Source organism: Marmota monax, unplaced genomic scaffold, assembly GCF_021218885.2.
Source record: "Marmota monax isolate L192 unplaced genomic scaffold, Marmota_monax_Labrador192_F-V1.1 WCK01_AAM20220418_F8-fsc00015, whole genome shotgun sequence".
Taxonomy (NCBI): domain Eukaryota; kingdom Metazoa; phylum Chordata; class Mammalia; order Rodentia; family Sciuridae; genus Marmota; species Marmota monax.
Window position 1 is genome coordinate 2,551,536 of NW_026692194.1, and position 8,789 is coordinate 2,560,324.

Here is an 8,789-nt window from a genome sequence, read left to right on the forward strand (position 1 = left end):
TTTGCTTTCCTCTTTTGGGTCTCTTTATTTATTTATTTATTTATTTATTTATTTATTTATTTTGTCTTCAACACTCAAATTTTAAGTGTTTCCCTCCCCACACACATTCTTGTGTAGCATTTTCTATTACAAATACCCACAATACTCCTTTGGGAAGTTGAGATAGGCCTATGAGTCAAAGCCAAGGACCAGGGGAGCCAGGTGAATTACCTGCGCCTTTGTGCCTGAATCTATTACCCCAACCCCTCGGCCTATTCATATGAACTTGAAAGCAGAATTTCAGGTCAAGATGGAACCTCCTGATCTCCCGAAGGCGATTTTTGTTTAATTTGGGGGAAGCTGCTTTGGCAGAGCCAGGCAGCACACTTCTTTTCTGAATATGCAGAGGACTAAGCTGGGCTGGCAGCCTGGGAGTCTTTCCCCAACTCCAGACTGTTTCGGCCGACACCTGAGCGCCTCCGGACGGCTGCTAGCTGGGGTGCGAGCGCTGCTTCTCTAGCCTGCCTGCCAGGCATCAACCCGACCTGGGGTAGGATGGGGACCTGAAGGAGCGAGGGTGTCAAACCAGACAACGACAAGGGCACATCTATGTTTATGATCCCTAAATGAACTGCGAGGGGAATTGTGTAATTGTAATTTAACTGAGAGAATTTACTTCGAAATACACTTTAGTTGAACGTGGTCTTTAACAGCCCCAGAGTTTCTCTAGCAGACTTAGGTAATGGGCTTGGAGTTACCTCAACCCTGCGCCCAAGTTTTCAAGTTTGAAAAAGGGTCAGTTTTGATTTCCAGTATATATTTTTGACAACAGGATTTATTTTGTATTGTTGCTTTCCAGTATTTTTTTCTTTTGTCTCCTAGCAGAAATTAAATAAGAAAGTTCAATTAATTAATTCTTTTCAAACACAACCCAAATCTTCAAAGGTGGTGAAAAAAAAACTAGGTGTATTTTAACCAAGATACGTCTGATTACTTCAAAAATGCACTTTAAATACCCACACAGAAATTTTCTTTGAAGAATGAGATAATTTGAGTTTGTGAGCTTAAAATAAACTCTTGTGAGTTTTGAAAAGTGTCTTTCCTTTTATAACTGTGAACCTAATACTACTTCTAGGCCTTTATACGATTAATTCTGAACAATCAAGGGACTAAAACACTTTTACAATATAATTACAGTAGTACAAATTGTTTGCCCAAACCTCATTCTGGATAAGGATTTTACAATTAGCAAACAGTTATTACAGTTGGGGCTTGCTGAGAGAAATTGCACAGAGGACATCTAGAGTTGCAATATAGTAGCCATAAAAAAAAAAAAAAAAAAGCTACTCCTTTAGCAGGGCAGCAGTTAATCATCTATTAAAAGGAAAAAGTGAAGGGACAGTTTTAGGTATCTTAGCTTAGTAAACTATGCCCATGTTTATGCCTGGTCTGTGACTGTACCTCTTCTAAGTTTATTTCAAATAGTTGCTTTTTTAAAAGGCAATAAGCACATTTATTCTGCAATAACTTGACCTGGTGAAGCATTCTGGCACTTAGCACTAGCTCTTGTAATGCAGGCCTTCGATAATTCTCTGCTTTCCCTTGATATTACAGAACATCTTCCCAAAGACTAAGAACAGGGACTTAAAAAGAGGCAGGCTGAGCCCTTGGTCTCCATTGTTTATACCCTTCTATAGGGAGGCATTTAAACCAAGCAGTGCTCCTCTGGGTTGTTTGTACAGTCGTCTTGGAGAACTCCCCTGTAACTCTCTGTTCTCCTGTAGGGAATTGTGCCTTTGGAAAGGCCCATATCCTGAGTTAAGCTTTTGTCTCAAAAGTTCACACCGATGAGTCAGCTCAAAAACCTTCTGAAATTAAAGAGGCACCTCTTAAGGTAAAATGTGTGTGTATTTGCTAGCCCAGAATAAACAAAAGCCCGTTAATCAATAGAGTTTGGCAGCTGTGTTCACAGAATGATAAGAGTTTTATCATCTGCCACCTAACTTTAAGATGCCTGTTAAAATGTTATGATTGCTTTTTAGATTGTCCTGTGGTGTGGGAGCTTGGGATTTGTACTTCAAGAGCATCCATCCTTGGAATCTCATCCTCCACATTAGCATTTTCATTTCAAAAAAACAGAAATAAGGGGAGGGGAAGACAGTTAAAAGAAAATAGATTTGAAATCTAGTTCAGATAATAGAGGAATGCCGAGATAAGAGACTGCATGTGATATGAGATAGGTACCAAGAAGTCAAAGCTAATGAGTGGCTGTGAGAAAAGTGAAATAAACTATTTAGAGGTCTGTTAAAGGGAGAAACCTGGTTAGGTGATGTGAAAGGGGGTTAACCAAGAGGATTAGGAAGGATGTTAATCAAGTGCCCCAAAGCAATCCAGGCTCTGAGGACTGGGAGATTTGTTTACTGCATTTTGCTTCAGAAAACAAAGAATGTCTGGTCCAGTTCAGAAGTCAATGAGAGGTCAGCTAAGGCTCTTTGACTTTTACAGGGAAAATACCTAAAGCACTATTTTTTGACTGAATTACACAAAAGTTTAGGAAACAATTTTTTTGGGGGGTGGGAGAATTGCTTTCCTTACTATTTTTCTATTTCAAATCATTAAAAGCTTTGGTCTCTAGAGGGGAAAAAAACTACACTGGTTAACATAATTACTGGCTCTGACATTTTCAGAAGTTATAGAGGTCTTTTATTAATTAAATGGAGGGCTTAATAAAATATTCCTAATAAAATTTATGGTTGTCTTAAAACTTTCTAAACAGTGCTATAAATTCTTAATAAAATTAACTGGGAAATGAGTTATTAGCCCACACTTTACCCTCCCCCCAACTTTGACATAAGGAAGGTCTGTAGAATGAAAAGAAATAAAAAGCTTTTAGTAAAATATAAATATTAGCCAAAGTCTCACATATTGCACTAGAAGAGGCAAAGTCTCAACTTTTATTTTGTTTCTAATGGCTTTATCTTCCATTATCCCCCCAAAGCTCTCAGAATGTGTGTGTGTGTGTGTGTGTGTGTGTGTGTGTATGTATGTGTGTGAACACATATATTGTCCACTTGAAATACAGATCTCAGTTTTCTGGATTGAATTGTGATTTGAATGTTTTTAATAAAAGACATAAACATATCATCATATTATGTAAAATTCTAATACAGAAACTTGAAGGCTTGGGTTGCAAACTGTTTCTTTATCCACTGGAAGACAATTAAAATAAAATGCCTTGTATTTTAATTTTATTTTTTTAACGGTAACTTTCAAATAACAAATACCTCAGTAACATTTCCCTCATTTATAAGTCAGTGTATTTTCTAAAGCAGTATTTTATTGGGCAGATATGCAAAAACTTTTTCATATCACTACATTGAAAAACCTTGGCAAGTTACCTAAGTGTTGAGATATTTCTCTGCTTCAAAGATCCAATGCTGGATAACTGTTTAAAAAAATAGCAGGATATGCTCCAAATCTAACCAAAGAGGCTCCATGAATTGTTTAGTGTTTGAAGGCTTGATCTTTTGTGCCGTCTACTGGACAATGGAAAAACTGCAGCCTGGATGACAAATTTTCCCCTCTACCAGTATTTAAGGAGGATGGGGGGTTGGTAGGAAAAGGTTGGTGGGATGTGATTTGGTGCTAATAACTAAAAAAAGAAGACCACAGGACCTGAAATTCACAGGACAGGTCTTATGGTATAATCAGGTTTTTCAAACTGACATTACACCAAAGACAGGGTACCTTAACCACTTGACTAAGACACAAGGCTAAAACCCACATTTAATGTGGCTGTGTATGAGTGTATGTACAGTCAGCTTGGGAAAAGGCAGAAAGAGAAGATGACGGGAAAGGCTTAGCATCTTTGAAAAAAATAGGGGTGTTTGCTTGACTCTGAGTGTGAATTTGCTTGACAGTCAAGATAAATGAATCTACTACCTGTACATTACAGGATGTACAAGTTATTTCTTGGAATCTGGAGCATGACGTTGCTCCAATAATCAAGAAAAGATTTTTTTAGGGCAAGGAAAATAAATTTGGTAATCAGAAAAATGTTGGTGCAATTCCCTTTTGGCAATTTTGGATGAAAACTTGAAACTTAAGAATTTTCACTGGAAAGTAGAAGTAGAAGAAAGTGTGGGTGAAATTCACAGTCAGAAGCCTTTGTGTAGCTGGGACTGCTAGATGTTCTTTTGAGTAACAAAAATATTTTATGCATTTTGATTATAATTTTAAAAATAGTTATAGAGTCCTAGCATTGTGAATGCTTGGGGGGCCATGAAGCTAAATAGGATCTTTGTTTAATATTGACATTGTTTCTGAAGTAATCACAATTAATGGAAAGAAGTAATTTTATGATTTAAGAAACAAAGCCCAATGCAAAAGAAAAAAAAATAAGGAGAAGTCAAGCTGTTTTGAGTAAGAGACATAAGACCTTGGTACAAAGGGCTCTTAAAACTTCATCTGCTTTGCTGAAGTTAAAATTCAGTATCGTGTTTTAATAAAACCTACAGCACATGACTAGTTATTAGGGTGCCTTTTAATGAAAACATAATAGTAAAAAGGAGACAGCCTCAGGACATCTTATTGATACATAAATATATTTCAATGATGTACTTCAAATATACATTTTGATGTGGCACTACATCAGAGTGACTTTTAAATAGTGGGTTAAATATAGATATATCAGGGAGCCTAGACTGATATTGACTAGTAAGATTGCTTAACACAGCAGTGTAAAAGCTCAGGATAGTTTCAGTTGTTCTACAGAAATGGTGGTGTTGGGAGGAGGATGTCATTTAAATGTCAGCAGAAGCAACTAAACTGTGAGTGGGTATTATTCTATAAACTGCTGTTTGATCCAGATTAACATGACAAACAAACAAATACCCCTACTAACAATAGATGGAAAATGTAAAAAAAAAAAAAAATCTTCCAGGAACTAATCACAAGTGAACACACGTTTAATATATTCTAAACTAATAATGAAAGTACTGAATGCTGGAAGAGGTCTGGTGGCTATGTTGTAGTCACCAATTGCAAACCAACTGCAAAGGTAAATACCTTTGAAACAACTCAATGAGCCAAACTGGTCATGCTCGGCGTCCAGTTCGATTGGAAAAAAAAAGGTGAGCATTTAATGAAAACTTTCACGTAGAATCATACTGATTATTCAAAAATAAATATTTTAACATTTCATTGAGTTGTCTAATGAATAAGAAAAACACCGAGGAGGGATTCCTGCAGCTCAGACAGTATTCTAGTAGTGTGAAAAACACTAGGAGGAAAGAACAACAATAACAAACAACAACAAAAACCTGAGGGACTCCTGCTGAGCAGTTTTTCATTTTGTGAACATCAGAAAACATACTTTTCTGTGCCCTTATTTAAACATGAAACATAAATAACATCTTTCTTTGTCTTCTAAAAAAATAACGTTAAACTATGGTTATACTTGCTACAAATCATATTTTTTTTTCTGGGTAATTTATGCCAAAAAGGACCAAACTGAAAAAGTGTAACTAATAGGAGAAGCCCACGTATAAGCCGCAAACAAGTCTCTTGGAAGCTGAGCCCACAGCCCCACGAGGCGCCCCTTCTTCCATCCTCACCGAGGATAACTTCATTTACTGGCAGTTCAGCGGCAACTTCCGGTACTCTTTGCAGAGGGGAATCTCTCACCGCACAGCCCTCGGCAGAGCTGCCCCACGCGACACCCTGTGTGTGTCGGGCGCCAGTCCCCGCGTCCCCCGGCGCCCCGCAGCGCGGTCGGGTGCCAGGCTGGGGGAGCCTGCCTGCACCCCGCGGGGCACGGACTCCCTGTGCCTGGTGGGATAGCGGCAGGCTTCGCCACCAGGAGCAGGGGCTGAGGAGTCTGCTCGCACCTGGATTGGAGCTGGGGAGGAGTTTGGGGGGAACATGTCCCCTGGTAAGAAGAAAAGGTGAAAAGGTCCCATTTCCTGCAAGCTGCCCCTCTCCTCACTTTTGACTGTCATCCTGTCTCTTGGGGGTTCGCCTCAGCCTCTGGGGGATGGAGTGGATCAGGCCTGGCAGCTGCGGTGGGTGGCGATCTGAGAGCCAGAGCCCAAGGACACGCAGCGCCAGGACCCGCAGACTGGGGCGCGGCGCCTTTGAGCTCACCCGCCTGTCTTCTGCTGCTTGGGGCTGAGCACCCGAGGGCGCCTGTCTTTGCTGTGCGACTCAGGGACTCCAGATAACCCCGGTCTTAGCCTCTTGGCCTAATTCTAGAAGCTTGTTCCCTCTGTTCCTGGACGGCTTTTCTTTAGAGGCGCCATGGACCCGGGGTGCCGCCCGCCTCCCCTTTCTTCCTTGGAGGTTACGCGTGTTCTGCGAGTCTGTTTGGACCCAGAAGCCTTTCGGGTCCTGGTCCCCCGAGATTTCCCCGTGGCGGCACCCCTCGGAGGGGCTGGAACCAGCGCGCATTTGTGTTGGAGGTTATGATTTCGGGTGTGTTAATGGGATTGGAGGCCGCGGGAGAGACGAATGGATGCTTTCCCCTCTCCCGGGTTCCAGCCGCCGCCGAGTGGAAGGGGAGGCACCGCCTGGCTGTGATTCAAGCGCCCCGAAACGGCGCTCGCACCTCGGAAGGAGGCGTGGAATAGAGGTGCCCCGGGGAGGAGAGCAGAGGGAAGGAGGGGGCGGGGTACGTGGTGGAGTGGGAAAGCGATGCCGGGAGAGAATAGCAGTGGAAGGAAAAGAGAGTCGGAGACAGTGGAGACGGAGAGCGGCAGAAACAGTCAGGAAACAGACCAGGATCTGTAATCTGATTGCGTCCTGTCCCACCACCAGGACAGTTGTAAAACAGCCTCCCGCACTGGTATTCGCTGGGGAAGGGGAAAAGTGCTCTATTCCCGCGTGTTGCTTTCTGCTTCGCAAGAGCCTTATCACAGACGTTTGCATAATTGCATATTGACTTTCCTAAATAGTTCTGCAGAGCTGCTTGTGTTTCCACTTGTTCACATTTGCAAACAATTCCCTTGTGGAAGGAGGGGGATTGTGTGTGTGTGTGTGTGTGTGTGTGTGTGTGTGTGTGTGTGTGTGTGACTGTCCCAGGATGAGGACTGAAGCCAGAAATAAACACTAAAACACTCCCTTAAGCCAACTCAAAAATGACCATCTTCCTCTGGGCAGTAGGAATCACTGTCACATGGGAGTCTGGTGATTGCTCTGCCTGGGGACCACTTTACACAGGCCCTTCCCCACCCTGAAGAACTTAAGGGTTAGTCAAGGCCCTTCCTTCCATTTGCCATTTCATAGAGGAGCAAACTGAGCCCAGAGAGCTACAGATCTGATTTCTTTCCTTTCCTTTTTGCACACCTCAGTCTTCTCTTGTACATTCCTCCAATTCTTTAAAAAAAAAAATCACAATCATAGAAGAATTCTTTCCTGAGAAGACTGGAGCCCCTCTTATCAGAAGCATCTTGGGGTGATGGTGATGGTGGTGAATGGGTGTTCAAGGTTGGAGGCCTGGGTAGGGGGCTTCTTCCTTTTCTGCTGCTTGGACACTGACTCCATCACTGAGTCTCTGTCAGAGAGCAGCAGGCCAGGAGCTTACAGACAAGAAGGCTTACTGACCTGCAAAGACCCCTCCAGGCAGAGCCTGAAGAAAGGAAGGATTTGCATTTGGTGATGATGGTGGCTGGTGGTGGACCCGCCCTGGCTTGCTCCTCTTTTCCTACTTGCTTATTTATCTCTTCTACCACTCTACCCCTAATCAAAACAAACCCCAAAGGATAATAACATAACACAAGCAACCACCTCAGGCTGTTTTCACTGACTTCCAGTGACTGAGTGACCCTCAGCACAAAACTGGCCAGGTCTCCCAGAGCAGGAACAGGACATTCAAGGCATTATTTACTCCAGAATTTAAAACTACAGCCCTTCTAACTCTGTCCCCTATTAGCATCTTGTCTCTCAGGGATTCTGGAAGAAACTTCATAAGGTCCAAACAGGTATGGTGCCCCTAGAGATATTTAATATTAACTTTACAAAAACAGCATTTTCCCCCTGATTCCCTGAACCCCACTGCCACCAAGCTACTGTATCCTTTGCAAAGTCATCTGTATCTTCTGTGGGCAAAATAAATTTGGAATTAGTACTTCTATTCTGAAATATTTTTATTTTTATATTTGAATTTTGCTCCTAAAACAAATCAGTTTTTAATTTCCTCCATTTCCTTTATTTCCTAGTTATTTTATAGCCTTTTATTCTAATTTTTTTATTACCTTGAATTTTGCCTTGATTTATGTGTTTGGTACAGAGGACTTGTTTGAAGGCAGGTTAGCTGTAGTCACCTGTTCATTTTGTTTTGTTTTTAAACTACCAAGTTTATTTTTATACCATTGAATAGCAAAACAAAAAAATACTAGCCTAATAATCTGAGGTTTAAATATGAGGATTATGCCCTAGCCATGCCCTAGCATAGCTTTTATGATAAGCTTAGTGCCATTTTCATAGGTACTTGTTGATTCACATAACTTTTGGTTTAAAATCTTTTCAGAAACCCACCACCTTGTGATTTGTTGGATTAGAAGCTATTGTATTTGCTATTATTTACTGATCATAGGCTGAAACTGGAAAATAATTTTGGAAATTAATTCTATTAGAAAAAGCTCTTTAGCTCTTTGCACATGCAAATATTCCCTGCCAGGATTCCTGGTAGTGGCAGTGAGAAAGAGTAACAAAGTTAGGATACTCAGCTCAAATTCTAGTTAGCCACTAAAGGGCTGATTGAATTTGAAGAAGTGAATCACCTGCAAAATGATTATCTTATTTTGATCTCTAAG